The sequence below is a fragment of the Condylostylus longicornis genome, unplaced genomic scaffold (genome assembly GCF_029603195.1).
Source record: "Condylostylus longicornis isolate FDR11 unplaced genomic scaffold, ASM2960319v2 ptg000077l, whole genome shotgun sequence".
In the NCBI taxonomy this organism is placed as follows: Eukaryota; Metazoa; Arthropoda; class Insecta; order Diptera; family Dolichopodidae; genus Condylostylus; species Condylostylus longicornis.
The window spans coordinates 6,043,128-6,066,655 of record NW_026578045.1 but is presented as its reverse complement, the minus strand read 5'-3'; positions in this window follow the sequence as shown (position 1 = coordinate 6,066,655).

The following is a 23,528-nucleotide window of genomic DNA, read 5'->3' as shown; positions in this document are numbered from 1 at the left end:
TTTTTGTCATCCAATAAAAATATATGAGTAAAACAATAATATAAAATGCGGCGGCGCCACCTGTCAAAAACTTATTGTTTTCTCTCACGATTTAGCATAATCGTAATAAAAAAAAAAAAAAAAAAACAAAAAAATATAATTTTTTAAACTGTTTTTTTTTTTTTTTATGTTTCGTGACATAATTTTAAACCTGGGTTAAAAGAACCCCAATACACTCCAATAGTTCTGTTCGAAGTCAAATAAACAAGACAATGTTGGTGGCCCAAGAAAACAATAAAATTAAAAACAAAATTTTGTATAGTTTTGCAATATTTTAGTAATTTTTTTTTTCAGTGTTTTACTATCATCAGTAGTAGTTTCATAATTCGATTCATAATAATAGTGGATGTTTTACGAGCATTACAATAGTCTACTGTTATGTTTTATGAAATTTTTTTTTTAAATACATAACTACTCACAAATAAATAATATGTTCCATATTATTTACGTACTCATGTCGTATTGTATAGTGAATATATTCTGGTATTATAATTGAAAATTTGTTACATCTGTCTGTAGATGGCTGCCTGCGACTGCAATAAAATGATTCTTATATACTATTAATGTTATATTATAATCACCATAAGAAAAATACAGAAAAAACAAATTTTTGAACGAATGTTTAAGTCATGATAATATTTTTTTTTTTTTTTGTTAATTTAATTCATGATAAACGTGATTTACATAAAGTTTGTGACCCTTTTTTAAAGGGCAACAATTATTTAATATTTATTTTACTCTAATAAACCTATATACATTAAATGTATATTATATGGTATGTATGGTTATAAATCAGTGAAGAGAATAAGAGATTAATAATAATTGAAATGAGTATGGAACACAATATTTTTAACAAATTGAGAAAATTTATTTTTATTAAAGAATTGAGAGATAAAAAAAATTGGTTTTTAATTGGTTGCTATATAAATTACAAAAAAAATTTATTAATTGAAATAATTAAGAAGGAACATTAATGATTTCACTGTTATAAATAATGATATCTGAATAATTATAGTTAAGAGAAAATAATTTTTTCCTATATTTCATTTAAAATGCTATTTTGAATTGTATTAATTATAATTATTTCATAAATTTATCATATAATTCGATACCAATTAAAATGTTTTAATTTGCAGGCTGAAAAAATTGCTAATAACATTCTATAAACTTTGACATCTAGCTCACTTAAAATTTAATGGAAAGCTCATTTGCTATAATGCATTTGTATAAATTCAACAAAATTTTTGATCTCAGAATTGAAATTATTTCTAGCAATAAGTTTATATAAATATTTTTAAAAAAAATAATTGGTCTTATCATACAATTTTAGTAAAACTTTTTCTTTTTATAATACGAGTATAAACAAAAGTGGGTTTTCATATTAAAAATTGTTATAGTTATTGACCTAAGTTAATTTGCAATTTTACAACTCTCTTTCAAAACAATTACTAAAATGTCAATAGTCCAAATTTGAAAGCTATTATATTTGAATATGACGATAATTATAGGACAATAAACATTATTTAAAGAAAACCTTTTCAAAATAAAGTTTATGAAGAACATATTCTTTAAAATCATAATTACATTGTAATACTAACAAGCTAGATTAGCAACTTTAATAATAATAATATGTATAAGGTGGATTCTATAACAATATAGTTATAATAAAATTTAAATATCAGAGAAATATAAAAATTGGGTATATACACAGTACAAGTAGCAACTAAAATTCTCTGCTCGAGTATATAATTTCAAATTCAGTTTATATTATTGTCGAAATACTTTAATTATTTCCATAGCGTGTGGTTATAATTGCATAAATTTACAATTAATTTTGAAAAAAGATTAAAATCCTCTAATTTAAAAGTAAAATTTCAGAAAATTAAAAAATAAAACAAAAATTTTTATATATATATTTTTTTTTTTAAATATTATTTTATAATATTTTTCATTTCATCAAGAATTTTTCATTTTTAAATTATAATTTTTATTTATTTTATTATAATATTTATATATATATATATATATATATACTTATATGTATATATATATATATATATATTTCTGTATTAATTCTAGCTTCACTAAATTATCTTTTTTTTTTATTTATTTTATGTATATACTCTTTTATACATTATACTCATGTTTCATTTTAGTATTACAGAAGTATTACATTATATTTTATCATATATAATTAATTTTTTATTTCAATATATTAATTAATTAATATGTATTTAAATTATTATTAATTTTTATTTATATATATATATATGTATGTATTTATAGTTTTAATTATTATAATTACAATATTATTTTCTAGATATAATCTTAAAAATTTATTTTATTTTATTTAATTTTTTTTTGTTTGTTTGTTTGTTAATTATTATTTCTTTGTTCAGTTAATTTAATATTATTAATTTTTATATTTTAGTAATTTAATATAGAATTAATTAAGATTTGTTTTTTTTTTTTTTTTTCATTTTTATAATTTATTATATTAAATTAATTTATTTATAATATAATAATTCTTAATAAATCTTATACAATTGTAATTAATTAAATTTTTTTTTTAATTTATTTTAAATTTGTTTTTGTTTCCTGGTTTTGTTTTTTTTTTTTAATTCTCTCTATTTTCAATTAAAATAGTACTGTTTGTCATTAATTTGTTGTATTTAGTATACAATTTTTTTTAAGTATTGTGATCTTGTTACACGTAACATTTAAAAATGTAAGGTGTTACAGAATTGCTTTTACTCTCTTTTTGGCAAAGCAATTTCTATTCTCAATTTTGTTGAATCAATAATTGTAATATTATATATTTTATAATTCTTTAATAGCCGATCCGAGATTACGTAGTTATTTAAACAATTCAATTATGTATTTTATTTTAGAATACAATTCTTTATGACGTCCTATTAATTTGCTTATTGATAGTGATTTATGTTTCTTTAGATTTTTACATTCGCTTTCAAAACTTTATTCTATCTCCCTAAAATGATTATATATGGGTTTGAGAAATCTGAATTAATTGGGCTATTTTTTTTTAAGTGACATTGTGCCGAAATATAAAAATAATGTAGAATTTAATAAAAAAAAATATATTGTTATATTTTTAATACAGAATTTTAGCCAGGATTTTTTCTTTAATAATTTTTAATTATTTCATTTAAAATAGATGATTTTCTAAATCCGTTACCGAAATATAATAGACGTTGAAGAAGAAATATTAATAAAAATTTATAATATATTTGTCAAGGTTGATGCATTACTGTATAATGTAATAAGAATGTTATATAAATTTTAAAACTGTTAGTGATTTTACGCATAAAAAAAAATATTTCTCTAAGACTCAAATATTTCTCTGAGATTCAATTGAACATTTTGCAAATAAATAGCAAATTAGAATTTTCTCAGATAATTTTTCGTACATAATATGTTTTTGTTTTTATTCTGTTTCTCATTTTTCTCTCATTCTTCATCTCATTTATTTTATGTTAATTTTAATTTTCGCCATTAATTACTCAGTTTGTTTTTGTCAGTTGAACATTATGTTTGCATTTGTGTATTTTTTTTTATTTAATTTTTTGTTTTTTTTTTGTATTTTTTTTTTGTTTTTAATTTATCACAGATTGCAAATGCTTTTACACATAAGACTAACATTAATATTTTTAAGTGTATTTAATTTTAAGAATTTTTTTATACTGTGTTGTTTGTTTTATATTTTTCATACTACATTGTTGTTTTTGTGTTTTTATAATTTTTTTCGTAAGATTTTATTAATTTTAAAAATTTTTTAAAGTAAATAATATTTTACAAAAGTATTTAAAGAAATTAAGAACAATAATAATAATGTACTAAATTTTAAAGGGTGTAAGTATATTTGTTTTTTTCTAATAATGTTATAACAATAATTTAAGTAACGAAAAAATATTTATTTGATCAATTTATTATACAATAACTATAGATCTTACATAATGACAGAAATAAATTGTTATATTATTATACAAAAAGAAATTTTAAAACATATTTTTCTTATTCAAATTAAAAAATTTTTAACACCGTAGTTAAATTTGTGTGAATTTAAAAGAATAAACATAGGGAGTTTATGCACCTAACCTACTACCATTTCAATATATATTATAAGAAAAAAATGTTGCATAACTTTAGGATGACTAATGTTGATGATCATTTTATAAATTGTTGGCAATTATTTATTACATTTACATTGAGCAATTTGTATATTAATTGTAAATAGTAAAATCTTTTAATATTTGCATTTTTGTAAAGTAGTTAGCTAGTTTAAGAATTTTGATATTAGTTATACTCGTATTGAAATTGCAAATATTACTATAAAAGTATGCCAATTGTATGTACCAGAATGACTTTGCTGTCAATTTGTAACTATGATAAAATTTTCTTATTAATGAACAAAAGTGAGTTTTAAAATTAATTTTTTTTAACAAATTTCATGGTCATAAAATTAAAATGCAATAATAATTTCTTGGTAATGGAACTAATTGCTATAATAATTTTTCATTTTTCAATATAGACAAAAAATCGAATATCAATAATGTAAATTTTAATTAATTTCTTAATTTTATTGAAATTCTAGTCGAGTTTTACTAGAAAATAGCCCAAATTTGGGTTTTTTTCAGTTTGGAGTAAAGTTCGAAATTTAATAATGGTGAAAATAAAACAAATTTCCAAAATTTCTCAAATATTCTCAATTTGAGCTTTTAAAAGTTGTTATAACAGAAATTGGAGTAAAATTTCAAGAATCCGTATCTAAGTATAGGTAATAAAGGCTTAAGCACAGAAAATTTTAATAAATTCTGAAATTAAAATATATATATATGTAGATATTATGGATAAGCATTTTGACTATTTTTATTTTAAATTTTGACCAACTTTAAATTGAACAAAATTACAAAAGGCTCATATAAAAAGTTTTATTATGAAAATTTATAATTTCAAATTAGTGTTCATAAAATTTGATTCTACATTAATTCTTCTGAATTTCATTTAATTTAGTTTTATTAAAATTTTAATTCTAATTTAATATATTCCCGTGTTTATTAAGGTAGATCAATCATTTAATAATAATTAACGTAAAAAATATACGATAAAATACAGTGAAAAATAATAATTTAAAATTTCTTTTTATAAAATAATTATAATACAAAAAATTTTTATTTTATTTTCAAAATTAAATAAGACAAAATGAATTTGAAAATTATAAAAAGAATTTAAAGAAGATTTTATATAAGTTTTATCGTAAATAATTTATAATTACTGTTATATTTATATAAAAATTATTTTGATTCAAATACAATTTTAAAATTAAAAAACTTATAATTATAAAATTTAATTTTCAATACTTTACAATAAATTTTTATTTTTTTGTTTTATTAAAATATTTACATTATTTTTTTTAAATCAAATAATTAAACAAAAATTATAGTTTTTATAAGATCTTTTGAAAATAAATAAATACAAGTACAATATAAATACGATATATGTATGGTATGTACACATAAAGCAGCTGATTTAATAATTTACGATATTGAAGTTTATTTAAACAAAATTTCAACCACTTTTACATTTATAATAGTAGTTTATCAGATTTTTATAAATTTTATTTTAAATAATCGTATTTATGTTGCCGAATTGGTCATGAATTAAATAAAAAATATTATTGCCAAAAATTTACGATATTTAGAATAACAAAATAATTTTTTCAACTTTACTAATTATTGTATATATAATTTACTTTATGTGTACATAAACACATGTATATATATATATATATAAATTTATAATGAATAATATTCTAGTTTACTACTTAATTTTTATATATAAATACAAATTTACATTTATTTTTTAATTATGTGTGAAATTATTGCAACTTGTTTTCAATTTTAGGATTAAATTTTCTTATTTTCAAATTTGTTTCTTCTTTTTTTTTTCTTTTTTAATTATCTTATATTTCTATAATAGTTTTTAGTATTTTTCCTTTTTAAATTTACAAATTGTATAAAATTGTTTTATATGAAAGGAAAATAAAGGATAATGGTTTTGAAATTAAAAAAAAATAATAAAAAAATTTCAATTTTTTTTTTCTGTAATTTGTTGGTTTGCTTGTTCTTTTCTATTTTATTTTAATTATTTTTAAATTAAATTAATTAATTTTTCATTTCATTCAAAATCTATTCACTTGCACGTTGCCCATTTTCACTATTTTTTGTTTTTATATTTTTTTTTTGTAATTTTGAAAATTTAAAAATTTTTTTTTAATTAATTTAATTTGGTTTTATTTTTTTTACAATACTAATTTTTGATTTTGTTTTTAAATCAGTTGAGTGTATTATACGATTATTATTGAAGAGTTATGAAGAGTAGGTATATTGAGGTGTAGGCCAATCTATACCTTGTTGAGTGCGTTATACGATTATTAATGCAGAGTTATGAAGAATGTGTACGAGGGAATGTAAGCCAATCTATTTAGGAATAACAATATTATAAATTAAGGTTTTATTAAGCTTGCCAATGGATGACACAAGAAATGCATTGAGGTGCTCAAATATTATGTAAAGCAATAAAAAGCCGCGAGTTTAGCTATAACAATATTAGCATTTAATTAATATTCTTGTCGAAATTATAAAAATATAAGTCACAAGGGTAATAATTGAGTAACATGAATTGGATTTGAAATTTTAACTGTGAGACTAGCAAAAAAAAAAAAACAAAAAAAAAGTAATTAATCAGATTTTAGACTTCTATTTGAAAAATTTAATTTTAAATAAAATATGTCTCGAAAATTCAAAATAACATTAAATTTTAAAAATTTGAAACAAATTTTAAACGAATCTTAGAATTAATTTAAATTTCTTCATACAACTGAAGAACAGATTGGAGAAAAATTCCTCGATCAGAAAAATTATTTAATTTTTTTTTTGCATTTCAATCGTTCCTTTGATTACGTCTTAAATCTATTCTGCAGTTGTATGAAAAAATCTCCATTAGTTATTCTCATAAGAATTAATAATAAAAAAAAATTATAATTACCTGCACGTTGTATTGGTAATTAGTTATGAAATTTTAGAAAATTGATTTAGATAATTTTTAAGATTTTTGAGTAAAACCGAAATAAAACTTTATAAATTATAAAAAATGTTCAGATTAAATTTTCTTGCTTTAAAAATCATACTGTTTTTAATGTGTTATACTATCGGAACTATAATATTTCAGTATCAAACTGATTGAAATTTTGGGAAATTTTTAATGAAAATATTGAAAATAAACAAATTTTTATTCAAATAATTTTATAATTAATTTAATTAAATTGGAAGATTCCAAGGGACCTATATATGTATAGGGTATACCTAATAACCGTCTAATACACTTTGAACGTTCAACATTTTTTTCATTGTTTTGTTTCTTGAACAAATACATACATACATATATTTTTATTGTATAGAAATTATTTTTGAAAGAAAATGAAAATAATTTAGGCGATATTAATATTAAGTAAAATGTTATACAATTAATTAATTATAATATTATAATTTGTATAATAGTTTAGTTGAAGCGAATAATAATAATAATTTTTTTTTCTATATATGAGATTTTTTTTTTTATTTTTTTTTTCATTTTCATATACTTATAAATTATTTTTACAAAAAAAAAAATCTTAATTTACAATTTTATATTTTTTAATTTATTTTTTTTTTTTTTAATAATTTTATACAATTTTATTTTTTAAATTTTATAATTTTATTCAATAACTTTTAAATTAGACTATTTATGAACTAATTAATTATTTTCTCTTATAAATTATTTTAATTTTTAATTTTTTTTTTTGTTTTCTTCTTATACATTTCTTTCACTTTATTTTTTTTATTTTTTTTTTGTAAATATTTACATTATTAATAATATTAATTTGTTACATTAATTATTACTGTATTGAATAATATTGTATGTATACAATATATAAATGAGATTTAAATAAAAATAAAAATAAAAGAGAGTAAAAAGTGAGAGAAAGAAGTGAAATCATAACAATTTTCATTGTAGTTATTCATTTTATGAAAAGCAAGAGTAACATTATGTATAACAAAAAAAAAAAGAAAAAGAATATTAAGAGAAAATAATTTTAATTCTCTCACTCATAATTAATTTTTGTTTTATTGATAATAACGGTAATTTTTTTTTAATTATTTTTACATTAATAATAATTTTTTTGTTTTGTCTTTGTTTCGTATTTTTGTTTTATTTTGTGATCGTATACATTTTTGTTAATATTTCGTTTTTTTTTTTTCTATTTTCTTAGTTATTCTCTTAAAATATTAATAATAATTTTTGTTTTCTCACAATTTTGTTGTATAATAATTACTCTAAGTAATACAATATTTTATTTTAATTTTAGTTTTCTTGGTATACATTCATTTTTCTCTATATTATGTTATATGTGTGAGTGTACGTAATTTTAGAACTTTTCTATTTCAATTTTGTTTTTCTTTTTATATTTTTCTAATTTAATAAAATAATTTTGTTTTTTTTCAGTGGTTTTTCAATTTTTTATCTATACATAAGTTTAATTAATTATTAATTTGGTATTTCCTCGTATTATGTATAATAATATGGTCCTGGTGCTGGAACTGGCGGTTGTAAATGATGATTATATTGTTGTTGATGATGATGTTGATGATGATGATGATGTAAATGTGATGATGGTGGATTTTGTGATGATATTTGGTAATTATTTGCAATATTATTATTATTATTATTATTGATACCTAAAATTATACAAAAAAAAAAGAAAGAAAAAAATTAAATAAATAATTATTTAATAATTATTTAATAAAAACTTTTAATGATTATTTAATAAATAATATTAACAAATTAGCAATAATATATTTAAAACACAATTATTTGATTCATTTTGTATAGGAAATCGAATAATATGCTACATATGTTTGTATAAGAAAGCAGACTTAATGAGATTAAGCTGTTAGGGTAAGCTGCAGATTAAAGGTGTTTAAACTGTTCATAGAAATTCAAGTTGTCTTGTTAATTTGTTGCATTGCAATTAAAGTTCCAAATTTGTAAATTTTATTTTTGAAAATTTATTTGTAGACTATGAAAATCGGCTTTGATTTTAAAATATTACTAAAAATTGAATCTGTATCGTATTTGGAGTCATAAAATTATCAATCTGATACTGAGATCTCTGAATCATAAATTATATAGTTAGATATGATGCGATTTTCAAAAAATTTTTTTAGTAATAAAACCTTATCCTTAATAGAATTTTATTTCAAAGTGCTACTAGCTATGAGCTAACTATATTCCTTTTTCTAGCTGGGAGCTACTATACTCCTATACTCCTACCACTAACTTATAGCCTTATTTACGATTCAGTCAGAAATGTGCTCAATATGTGTATTAGATTACTCATTAGCAATTTAAGAATGCCATATTAAGGAAGGCTTATATATGTGCCAACAATAAATAATTAACCGAACGATATTAAAAATATTATTACAGCTAATCATTTTAAAACTACAAATTACCATATAAAGTTGTTAATTACTTTAAAATCATCAGCATTCATTTGACATTATCCAAAAACTATATCCAAAAAATTCATATTAATAATCGTAAATAATATTGAAATAGAAAAGAAAAGATCAATTATCTTTAGAACCTCACCTTTAAAATTTTATAAAACATTAAAAATAATCTAAGCATCTTTCACTATTAAAACCTATATATGTCAGATAAGCCGCCAAAATATTAAAAATGTAAAAAAAAGAAAAACAAAAAAAGTTTGAAGTGACCGTGTCATATCGTAGGCGTACAAATAAATATTTTTCAATTTTTTTTCTTATTTTATTCAATTAAAATAATTCTGTGGCCCAAACGATTAAATTTATTTTTATTTTTTTTTTATTTACGGTCTCTTTCTCTCTCAAAAATTTTTTTTACTTAATTTTCTTCTTGCTGGTATCGTAAGTAATGTCGTTGTGGTGCAACAATGTCTATCAAACGCAAGACATTTTGTCTTCAAGAGAATCACAATATCTAAGATTGTTGCATTATTTTTATTTTCTTTTATTGCATCCATTCTGAATTCTTTATAGAATGAATATTTTTTGATAGCCATTGAGTCGCCATAGAATTTTGAAATTTAAATTATTTTTTTTTTTTTAATATTCTTTTCGTATATTTTTATAAAATATTCATTTTATCATTATCGTGATCATGATGATCATCATCATCACCATCATCAATATACGATAATGACAATATTTTTTTTTTTTACTGGAAAATTCATTTAGATCATCAAAAATCGAATTTTTATTAAAAAGAAAACAAAAGAGAAAAAAAAATTTCTTTTTCGTTCTTTATTTTGGAAATAAACCGGTTGACCGGTCTCTTGCCGCTTATATTTTAGAGTGTTATATATGCACAAATATATGCACACATACATATAGGTATGCATAATTTTATTTTCATTAGATTGATCGTATATATGTGGGTCTTTAAATTGAATATGCATCATTATTATTTTCTTTTAAATTTTATTATTTTGCGGAAGATATTCAAAAAGATGTCCCTTTAGATAAGAGTTTCCGGTCCATTCCTTAAAATCTTAAAAAAAATTTCAAAATAAAAAATGAAGTTGAATATTATAAGCTAAAATTATAAGAAGAGTATATGAAAAGAAATAATGACCAAATGGTGTTTTTTTTTTCTTTTTTTTTTTTTTAAGAATGGCTAAGAATAAGAAAAAGCAGAGTCTTAAGAATTCTTTTAAAATCTGCATTTTATGCGGCAATGAATTAAAAATTTCAAACTTAAAATTTGCACCAATGTATTTCTTGATGGTAGGTGAAAAGCGTGAAAAGGCATTATTCTTAAAAATTTATACTGTTATACAATTATTTTGAATAAATTCATTCCTTTATTGACAATGCTTATATGGTGGCTCATTACAGGTTTCATTAGAACAAATATTTCCAACGCTTATATATTTTTCCATTTAAATTTTAAATAAGGCATTGTAGATCACTTGAATCATAGACTACGATAATTTGATTTCTTGTAATCGGCTGTCAGATGACTCTTATCCCTAGACCCCACATAAGACTTTGTTGTTCCATCCGCATGTAGTCTAGAAACATTATGTATTACCAAGCTACTTCTGAAGAAAAAACAACATAAATCTTTCAAAACCTTTAATATAATAAGGTTCAAAAACTTAGAACGCAAAACAATAAAATAAATGAGCCTTTAAAGTCTATAGTATGAGATGTTTTTATAATTAGATGGTGGTATGTGAACTGTCTAATATTGTTTCCGAAAGCAATTGCTCTTAAAATTCACTAGCAACATACAATTCCCATGAGTCGCCAACTAGGTAGAACTCGCATAGTCAATTGTATTTATGAACCAAATAGGTTTTAGCTGGATATAATGATAAATCTACTTGTGCTCCATTCTGATCGTCAAAGTATGACATAAGCTACACACTGTAGTAAAAGAATTTCATTATTTTTTTTTTCAAATTTTAATAAAAATTCTTATTTTATACAATCATTTATTTTCATACGAAAACCCCTCAACAAGTTGTATATTCTGTTTACTTTTAAATGGGGATATCATTAAATTCGAAGAGCAAATAAAAAAATAAAATGAAAAGAAAAGGAAAAAATTATGCAAATTAGTCAATGCCAAGATAATAAATAAAAAATTAAGGATAAGATTAGAAGAAGATATGCTCTTCGGAAAGGAGAAACCAGCAATAAAAAATGAGACCCAAAAAGAAATAAACAAACAAATAAGAAGAAACTTAGCCTATACAAGAAGCGAATTTTATATACAATTTATTCTTATACTTCTAATAAGGCCCCCATACACAATATTTTAAATATTGAAAAGTGTAAAATTTAAAATCTTTGTTTGTTTATATTTTTGTTCTTCTTTGTATACACTTGTATTTAATTCATAAAATTCAAAACCCTTAATAATGAATGCATCTTTTCTGTTCCATTTTATCTTCAAAGTTAAGAAAATCAAAACAAACTATGCGTTTTATAAAAACAGGTGGGCATTTTGGTCCATTCATTTTATTTATTCTTTGATTTCTCTAACGTCTGATACGAGTATGCATATATGCAAGATTCACACACATACATATATACTCACACATTCCGAATATAATTAAGAATCTGTAGTGTATGCAACGCAGACAATAACTCTACTTTATAAATTGAAAGCAAGGATATCGAATTGAATATCATGTGCAATATAAAATAGAGAAAAATAATAGATTTCAAATCACATTTTTAATATAAATGATGAATAAGGAGGAATTGATAATATACGGGGGGCGACAGGAATGTATAGAACAAAGAAGGGTCATAAAATTCATAGTAATAAAATGTTTGGAGAGAAAAAAAAATGAAAAGAACAAACAGTTAAGATAAAAAAAAAATCTGATATAATCGTAAAGATATTTTAAGTGTTAAAATTATCAGAGAAATTTTCTATAAATAAAAAATTTTTTTATAGGCTGAGGTCAGTTTTGTTTTTCTTTTCCTCATTTCATTTTTATTTAGAAAGTCAATAAAAAATTTCTTTTGTTATAAAAAAAATTGTGTACCACTTGAAAATTTTCAATTCTTATAAGAGTTGTAAAGATTAATAAAAGAAAAATTTCCAACATATTTGGATTACGTGCATAATTGTAACACATTCACACAGCTACCATTTCTAGTTTTAAAATATCCTTAAATTTCTAATATTATTCGTGACTTTAAAAATTTTAAATATCAAATTTAAATGCTTTTAAATATCAGAAACAATTTTCGGAATGACTCTTTTGGCGGCTACAAGAATCATTATCTGTGCCTTTTTGAAAACAGTGATTCAGATTGGCTCAGACCTGAAGACATTCATTTAATCGAGTTAATTGTATTAGTAGATTGTAGATTGTTGAAGCGAGATATAGGCAAAAGAATTCCTCCGCTCCGATGACCGCAGCCAACTACAGCTTATAGTAGCCCTCTCATTTAAACTATTCCGCTTCCAAGTAAATAACCGAATACATCCCTCAAGGAATTGGACGTGAGCTCTCAAATACCATCTACCCAAACTACCTGCATCTCTTGACAGCCAGAATATTGTATTAATAATTATTGCATGAAAACATTACCCTGGTAATTTTTATTATTTTAAACAGTCTGGGTTTTTCTGATACAAGTCTAGTTCTTTGTTATAAAGCTTTAGGTCTTTGTTATAAAGAATTTTGAAATTAAATTGAGAGCTAAGGTATTGAAACGTTTGTTATTATAATTTACCGAATTTTATTCATAAAATAGCTTTGCCATACTGTCAAAATTAAAACTTCGACGTTTAGAAGTCATAAATCACTTCAATTACAGCTGAATATTATTCAGAATGGAAGCGTATACATACTTCGTATTGCAATAATCAAATTTTACAATATTTTTTTTGTTGTACGATAGCGTTATTAAGGGTTATACTAAATACTATTAATAACTATTAATACAGCCATATCTTTTACATTTTCTCTTTCTCTTTCATTCATTTATTTTATTTCATTTGCAATCAATCGACGAATGTCCTTTGAATACCAAATTAATTTCCGCTTTATAATGGTCAAATTATTCTTAAATTTAATCCTTTAAATTCTATTTTTTCTTCCTTACTTTTATATTGTGTACAAAATATTTTAACATTTACATATTGTATACGTATATTATAATAAAGGATCGTATATAGGAATGATATACAAGTATAGAAAGAGATAAATTCATGAGTATATAGATTAAATTTTTGAAAATGGACACAATTTTAAGCGGTTTATCTTTAAATAATAATGGTAATAATAATAAGAATAATTCTTTTGTACAAAGATAAGAGAAGAGCATTAAATGAAAGGCCTATACATAATATTATTTAAAATGAAGGTAAAGTACATTTTGTTTCACCGCTAAAGTTATTTTGTTCCAATAACTTTAAGTACACACACATATATATTAGTAGTGCACTACATAATCAAAATATTATGTAATGTGTTGGTATATTTACGATATTGTAATTTTACATAATATATACAAACATTTATTAAAGGATTTATTTTATTTTTTTTTTTTTTCCTTTTCTTATTGCCGTTACTGTTATTCTTGTTCCATAATCAATCTAATATAATCAATGCTCGTGTTTTCTTGTGCTCAATTTTTTTTCTTTTTTATTCTTACATACATACAATCAGTTGCTTATATTACCTTATACATATGAATATATATGTAATAATGGTTGCTACTTGTTTTTTTTTCTTAAATTTCTTTTTAATATTATAATGGTGCTCCAACAATAATTTTGATTTTTTTTAAATTGAATATTTACATTACACACAATATAATAATACATACATCCGTATATGTAGGTAATTATATATAGATTTTAATACATAAATATAAGTAGGTATGTAATGTATGTATAACATAAGAACATGAACTCTTGTACATATAGGTAAATGAATAAAATATTGTGTTTTCCATTCTTAAACAGCAAAAAAAAAATAAAGAGAGAGAGAAAAAAAAATGGTTAATAGTTAAAGTTAAAGGAAGCATAATAAGAGCATATATATATATATTATATGTATATATAAGAATAACAATAATGTCATATATACATGCATATAATATATATATATATATATATATATGAGAGTAAAGAATGAATGAAACGTGATACTTTTACTTAAGCTCCAAATCCTATCAAGTTTACCCCTTTTGAATAAATTTTCTATACTTATTTTTTTTGCTTTCTTTTTGTTTTTGTTGGTATTGTTATGGTTGCTGTGTTGTGTATGTGTTTTTTTTTTTGTTTTTTGCAATAACATTATAAAAACAAGCAATTTATTTAGATTTTTTCTTTTTTAATGTCATTGTTTTGCTTTTCTTTTTCATCTTATACAAGAATTTTCCGCCATTTTTGTAAATATTAATGCTCTATATATTTTTTTTAATTTTTTTTCTTAAAGTACCAATTTAAATTATTTTTTATTTTTGAAAATGAAATGTATAAAAAAAAAATAAATTTTCGGTATTTTATAGAATTTAATTTCAATGCAATTATGTAGGTACTATTGCAATACTTCCAGGGTATATAGGGTTTGATTCTGGATGGTTTTTAAATTTCAGTGATATAACTTAGGGATTATATTATATTTATGAAACGGATTTATTATATAATTATAATTATTAAAATATTTTATTGAATTATTTGTAATTATTATGGAGTAATTTTTTAAATATTGCTGTAACGCAATTCAGAACTTATCTAAAACTATAATTGTTACTATTATAAAATGTAAAAAATTTTGAATTTATGAATAGCCATTGTCTTGAAATTTTCAAAATCGAATATCAATTAATTTTTTTTTTTATTAAATTTAAATATTAAATAATAAAATTTATAATTAACTATGTATTTTATATTAGTGTCAACCGATATATTACGAAATTTTTAAAATGCTTATGTACGTTCATTTTTAACATGAATGTGAATATCGTATTCACTTTTATTAAAAATTTAAAATATTTAATTCAAATTTTTACTGTTTATTGAAATTACAATTTATAATTATGTTTTATATTTGATTTATAAAATTTCTCTTCGTAGCTTAATGTGGATCTATTCCTATTTAACATTAATTATCAATTTTTTTTCGGTTCGGCTCTGTTTGTGGTCTAATGTGCCGTGTCGGGTGTTCCGCAGAGTGATCATTTAGGTCCCATACTTTTTATAATCGCGATTAACGATACTCTGTTGTTGGCCCTACGCTTTACAGTTTTCACGATCACTACAAGATTGTGATGACAGTTGGGTCAGAGGTTGATTGTTTGGCGTTATAAAGGGATTTGGACAGTTTTGTGAGGATATGGTATCGAACTAATGATTTGGATACTTACTTGGTAAGTAAGTTTCTCGCTGAGGAGAGAATCTTATGTTATATAGCACTATTATTGCCTCAATGTAATAGTATTGGAGAGATTGTGTGCTTGTGGTAATACCTGATTACAGGTTGGATTTTGAGCAAATTCGTAGTTGAACTTTGTAATGAAGTGGGTTAGGGAGCTTGTTGTTCTGTATGTTGCGGAATATTTGTATGTGTACTTTGTGAAGCTAATGTTCTTTGCAGTTCAGAGCAAATTTATGCGATTTGCTTTGAGCCGTTTTGGCTGGTCGGATTGTTTTACATTACTATCTTATGAAGCTAGGTTGTCGCTGACATACTATAGTTACGTTTCTATCTTCGTAGGCTTGTTACTGACATAATATCTATCCATCAGCTTGTATCAAAAAACATTGTGATTCCTTTTTTGTTATAAATAACGAGGCTTATGTTTAATAATTGATACTTGCTTAGATGCGGCTAAATAATGTTATTATTTACGGCTTTTGACAATATTGTTAATGCATGATTTAGGCAACTGTTATCTGATATTAATATTAAAAAATGATAATAGATTGGCTATTTGCAAAAAATCTGCTAGAGAATTTTAAAATAAATGTTTTTTTAAAGAAAAAATGATATAGAAATTTTTCCCGTCGGGATTTTTTTACTTGAAAAATGTACTTACTTAATATTTGAAATGAAAAACATAAAACATTTTTTTATATTTACAATTATATAGACACAATATGTGTTAAATTTTTGATCTAAAATTTTAAATAATGTTCAAATTGCTATGTTTACAAAATTAAAAATTTAATTTAAGAGCAGTATTAGTGTGTTAAACATTTAAGAACTAAATTGAGATACATTAACCTTATTTCTAGCACAAGAAACAGGAAACTATTAAACTCAACTAAGATGGTTGTTATTTTTAATATTGTTTCAATTATTTGCAAAAAATTAGCAGAAAAATTTAAGTATTTAAAATTAAATTATTCAAATAAATTCAAAAAATTGATTCAAGATTAAAAAATTTACAAATAGATTAAAATGTCTTTTATAAAATCAGCTCCAACCCTTCTTCTATCACCATAACTCTTCGAACAACATTTTATTTAATAATAATTAATTAAGATTAATTATAATACCATAGAGCTTATATAATATAAAAAATAATGTTATTATAAAATCAAGTACAAAGAATTATTCTTGTACAAGCGAATTTCTTATACAAAAAAAACCTATACATTCTACAGTATAAAACCCACATTAATTCCATAACCAACTCCATATCCCTATAACATTCTATGACATAAACTTGTTAATTTCCCTTTTTACACTATATCTACCATTTTATTTTTATGGGTATATAACAATTATTTTCTATTATAATATAGGAAAAGTGAGAAATTTTCATGGATGGTTTCATGTAATAATTTTTGTAGTTAAATTTACCAAATTTACTAACCAATTCATTGCTTTTTAATTCAAAGGGAATTTTTTTAAAAATTTACATTATTTTTATACGATATAGAAATTGTGTTCTTTTGGTTTTCTTCTTGTTCACATTTTTAAGGGAATATTTTCTTTACCGTATCCTTAAAATTTCTTAAGCAGTTTTCTGGTATTTCTTAATATTTTCTTATTTAAATTTGTCAGTATTGTATACAATGCTTGCGTATAAAAATATTCAGTATGTAGCCCCATAATGTAGCTCTATAGTCTTGTACATATTTAAATATACAGAATTAATAGATCCATCTCTCTTTATTGATTATTTTAATGTTGTTTTTGCTCTCTCTAACACACACTTAATGTTTTCGATTTCCTAAAAATTGAAATTATCCTTTTTTTTTCCGAGATTTGTTTTCTTTTCTTATTTTTCTCTAATTTTAATCTTGATGATGAAAAAGTTTTTTAATTTTAGTTATGCTGTAGGATTTTAAGTGAATTTGTTTTTAATTTTTTCTGTTTTTTTTTATTTTGATTTTCTTATCACAAAGATTTCCTCTATTTTGTATTTATAGAAACCAAGAAACGCAAGAAACGCGGGTCAGAGGAGAAAAGGATTCTATTGAAAATAGAGAGAAACAAAAAAAAATGGAAGAAAATATTGAAGGTAAAGTTTTTAGATATTTTTATAGATTCATGCTCACTTTTAAAGGAAAAAATAATAAGAAAAATGGAAAAATTGTAAGGAAAATGGGAATTAAATTTGCATAAACAAGAATTTTCTTTTTCTTTTTTTTTTCTTTTTTGAGTACAACATCATTGTAAACAAAATCCTTTTTGTTTTTTCGTTTTTTTGCTCCGTATAGTTGTTTTTAATTTTGTTTTAGTTAAAATAAAACAAGTACAAATCCCTTTTGTAAATAAATCTGATGTCGAATTAGGCTATTTTGAAAATTTCATTAATTCAGAAGAGCAAATTTGGAAAAAAAAAATTAAGTATAAGGAAAAAGTTCGAAATTAAAATGGAAAAGCAAAAAAACAAGGATATTTTTTTTGATTAAAGTTATGAATTGTTATTAGGGTTTCATTTTAAATTCAAAATTTAATATTAGATTACAAGTGCTTCAGTATAAAGAATTGAATAAAAGGGAAAATAATTAAATATGTTCGTATAACAGTTATTAATGTATTTATTGGGCTAATGATATTGGCCACAGTAAAATAGCGTGATCAAAAAAATATTTATTTTACGTTCAATATTTAGGTCCAGCAGAGTTTGGGTAAATATAGCGAATTATATGAAAATTACTGTTTTTCTATAATATTAAGGCTTGTATAACACAAATTTTTTAATTATTTTCCTTAAAAGTTTTCGAATGAACTCCTTGTTTTGTAATAGGGGTTTATAAATCATTGTTTGAATAATAATTTTCATTTATCTTAATGGAAATTTCTTCATGCAACTGCAGAACAGATGGATGACGTAATCAAAGGAACGAGTTAAAGGCAGAAAAATTCATTAAAAAAATTTTTCTCCTCGAACTGGACTCGAACCAGTGACCTACCGCTTTCTAGGTGGACGCTCTACCAACTGAGCTCTGCCAACTTTGATTACGTCATCCATCTGTTCTGCAGTTGCATGAAGAAATTTCCATTAAGATAAATTAGTAGTGTAATAAGCACATTCTTATTAATTTCTCAACTATGATGTTGTATTAGTAAAATTCATAATATAATTTTCATGTTAAATAGTCCGTATCCTTTGAAATGCCATATAAATAAAAGTATAATAAATATCTATGTATAGTGTATAACAGAAACGAAAATTTTCCTCAAAAATTTTAACTTTACAAATATAATAATTTCACGATTGTTCATTTTATGAATTTTTTTTGTATTTTTTACGGTAATCAACTTTGAATTGGTAAAAAAACATTTTATTATTTCTTATTTCACTTAGAAAACAACAAAAATCCAAAAAACAACAACAAAATTAAAAAATAGAAAAAGATCCTTACGAATTTTCTTTGACCAAAAACGAAATAAGAAAAAAAAAATCAAGAAAATTGATGAAAATTAAAAGAATTTCTTTAATTTTTGTTTTTTTTGGGGTTGTTTTTAATTTTTACTATTTTCCTTTCTATTTTGTTGGCTAATAGTTAAAAGTTAAAATCATTGAGCTCATCCACAGAAATTACCCACTTCATTAAATTTTGCCCTATATAACAATATAATGTATACACAATCGAATACAGCACAATCTAATGTAATCTTCGAAAAACCCCTTATATATCCTTTAGTATCCTTTCTCTATAAATGAATTTATATACAGATATATTTAGCTATATTTTACAGTAAAAGAGGCTAAAATTCGTTCATATATATGTACATTTAATATAACAGAATTACTATATACTGAATGTATAATATTAGCCCTTCAATAATTTTCGTTTTTTTTTTCATGATTAGGGTTGCAGAATAATCATTTTCACTATTTGCCACAATCACCCATTGTTTCCTTTTTCAAGAAAATTATAATAAACACATATACAAATTCAGAATACGAATTTCATTATATATATGTGTATGTATCAGTGTGTATAACAATGGAATAAGAAAAATATCTTAATATAAATATAAAATTTTATTTAAAAGCCGCCCTCCCTCTCAGTCTTTAGTAGCTATTTTCAATTAAATTTTGTATAATATTTCAAGTGCATTAAGAATATTTTGTATAAATTTGTATATTCATGTATATATTATAATAGGTATATTACATTATACAAATTAAATGAAGGGGTCGAAATTAAAATCAAATTGAATATAATAGTATAGTGTCAGAGTATAACACTATATATACAATTAAAAGAATAGTACAATAACAGGAATATATAGTCTTCTCTTATATTATTATTAAAGCGTATTTAACTGACGAAGTCATCTAGAAAATTAAATGAAAATAATTAAATCTCAATCAGAATCCATTTAGATTAACTTTTTAACCGTTGTCAGAATCTCTTACACAATTTCATAGTCCCACATTTTTGTGTTACATATTTCTGGTTATACATAATATACGTTTATAGAAATTATATTCAATATAAATTTTAAGATATTTTGTGAAATTAAAGAAGAGGGGAGAATGACTTGAAAAATATATACTAAAAATGTGTTAATAGACTCTGGGGTTTTCTTTACAATATTTCTTGAAATATACAAGGTAAAATATAATACAAGTAAGTAAGAGGGAATTAAAAATTGTCTATTATTGCTAAATAGAATTAAATGAAAAATGAAATTTTGCGTTTATTTTAATAAAAAATATTGAAGTATTTTTAAAGTGATCATTAACTACTCTTAGCATTGGATAAATAAATATTGTATGTAATGTGTATGGGTTTGTGAAATGTGCTAAATATTTTGGTGTTTAACTGCTATTTAAGTTAAAATTAAATTAGAAAGAAAATAGCAAAATAATTAATTTACTTAATTAATTAATTGTATACAGAAGGTCTTCTCTTATATTACTTTATTCTCTATGATTTATTCAATATGAAACCACAGCCTTCAATATATAATTTTCTATATAACTCATGTAAATATACAGAATACTCGCTAAACAATTGTGCTTCCGAAGCAGGATAATAGAATGCATCCAGATAACCAGAAAACATTTGGTAACATTTTGATTTTCGAACAAATACCTCTCGAATTATGAGATCTCAAAGTTGCAGTTTCTGAAAACTGTCCATTTTTTAAATTTTTATTGATAATTCGGGAAAATATTGCAGGCAAAGCCAACTCTTTGTAGTATTTTGAAGCTTATAAAATTACAATAAATTTTGCTAGCGTAAATATTGAATCTTGATTACTTTGTTTAAACCATTACGATATATTTTGTGTAACAGAATTAAAGAGCTATCAAAAACCAAAGAGAAAGCGACAATTAATGGCACTACGTAAGAAATAGAATTAAAATTCAATTATTTTTCAAAATGAAAGCATGATTATTATTCTTAACATTATTAATTGTCGCATTCAATTTATGAAATTTTTTCTTTTAATTACTCTGTTTTAAATTTTTATAGAAACGATAAGAATAATATCGTCGTACAAGAATTTCATTTTAATCATTCTAATTTTATTCAATCTCTTATAGCATTATTGAATATTTTTTATCTCTATATTTTCCTTATATAATATGCAGAATACGTTCTTGAATTACATATAAGGTTCGTTCTAGAGCGTGATTTAAAATTCATAATTTAAAAATATCAAAAGAAAATTGCAAACTAACCTTATTATTGAATTATAAAGCGATAAAACGCGATCAACTATAAAAAAAAAACTACAAAAAAAATGCAACTATAGTGGAAAATTAAATATGAAAAATGAAATATTTTTATTCCTTTTAAAAAAATTGACATTCCATCGATGTCTATGATATTTTATGAAAAGATAGGGAGGGGGGAGGTAGGAAAGATAGAAGGGCAATTATTATAGTTCCATTTTAAATTCTGTTTTGTTTTTTGTTGGCTACTTCTTCTTTCTCTGGTAACTTGTCCTTGATATCGTTTAAATTTTAATTGATTTTACACTACTTCTAAAGAATTTTAATTTTATAAATGAAAATTTTCATTATATTTTAAGGCAGCAATAAAATCTTGATTTAGTGACTTCTTACACTCTCCATATTATAGTGCCCACTTATAATTATGACAATACTAAGGTTATATATAAGATAATTTTGATCTACACCGAATAAATTTTGTATACTACTGAATTTGCTTTTGTGAAACAACAACAAAGAAAAACAAGGACGGAATGCGTTAACAAAAGGTGCTAACGTTCATACCTTATTATTTTATCTGTAAAAATTCACTAACTTTTGAGATAGTCAAAAAAAGTCTTGGTATATTTTTAAGCTTTGAAATATTTAAATTGCGTAGGCCTTTTCAGTCACACACATTCTGCCCTATAGTGTTAGTTTCAGGGCACATACAAATTAGATGATAATGAAATCAAAGAACAACGTCCCTATTTACATAGCCAACAGAATACTAAAAAATCTCCTTATATAAGCTCAACTGTCTGAGTAGTTTTTAAGAATATTATAAGAACATCTTAACAAAAGCGTCAAATTAAACCTAAACTAGAATACGATATTAGTCGAATTTGCTAATTCCGAAAAACAGGAGTACAATTAGGAATCAGGACGGCTGTAGTATACTATACATAATATTTGATTCCTATGATTCCACTAAAATATTACACCCAAATTGAGGAACTCATCACATACTAAGTATATTGAGTTCTGTACATACCGTATATATTATATAAATATTATGTATAGATCAATCACATTCATTCAATATTATTATTATAACAATAACAACCAGCAAACAAAAAAAAATTTCATTGAATAAAAATTTTTTTTTAATTTTGCTGAATGAAAATTTTATACGTTGAACAAATTTATAAAGTATTCATATACATATAGCCAAGTACAGCTCATCAGACTCAAATGAAATCCAAGAACTTACACATTATATTCTGCATTTATGTATAATATAACATATATAGTGCATAAATCTTGAGGCACCTAGAATGAATGATGTATCTAGACATTCATAGCATAGAATATATAGACTTACAATAACATTATTATTATTGAACTATTTTATTATATTTTATGCAAGATCATCAGTACAGAATGTATAATTTCTAAAATATATATTTTTTATTGAATTTAGTATAAGTAAAAGAAAACGAGAAAAAAAATAGAGTTGACCTTGTCAACTTTGTGATAACCGTACGATTTTGCTATCCTATGTGCAAATGAAGATGCCTATGACTTTAAGTTGCCGTATTACCATATTAATTTATGTAAAATTTCAGTACTGTGTGTTTTTCAAAATACTGTGTGTGCCAAGCTACTATTTAAGTTGTATGGCAGCTACCCGAACCGGTACCCCGATCATGTCCAATTTAAATAGGGTTCTGGCACTTACTACAGTAAATCATTTGTGAAAATTTGGTGAAC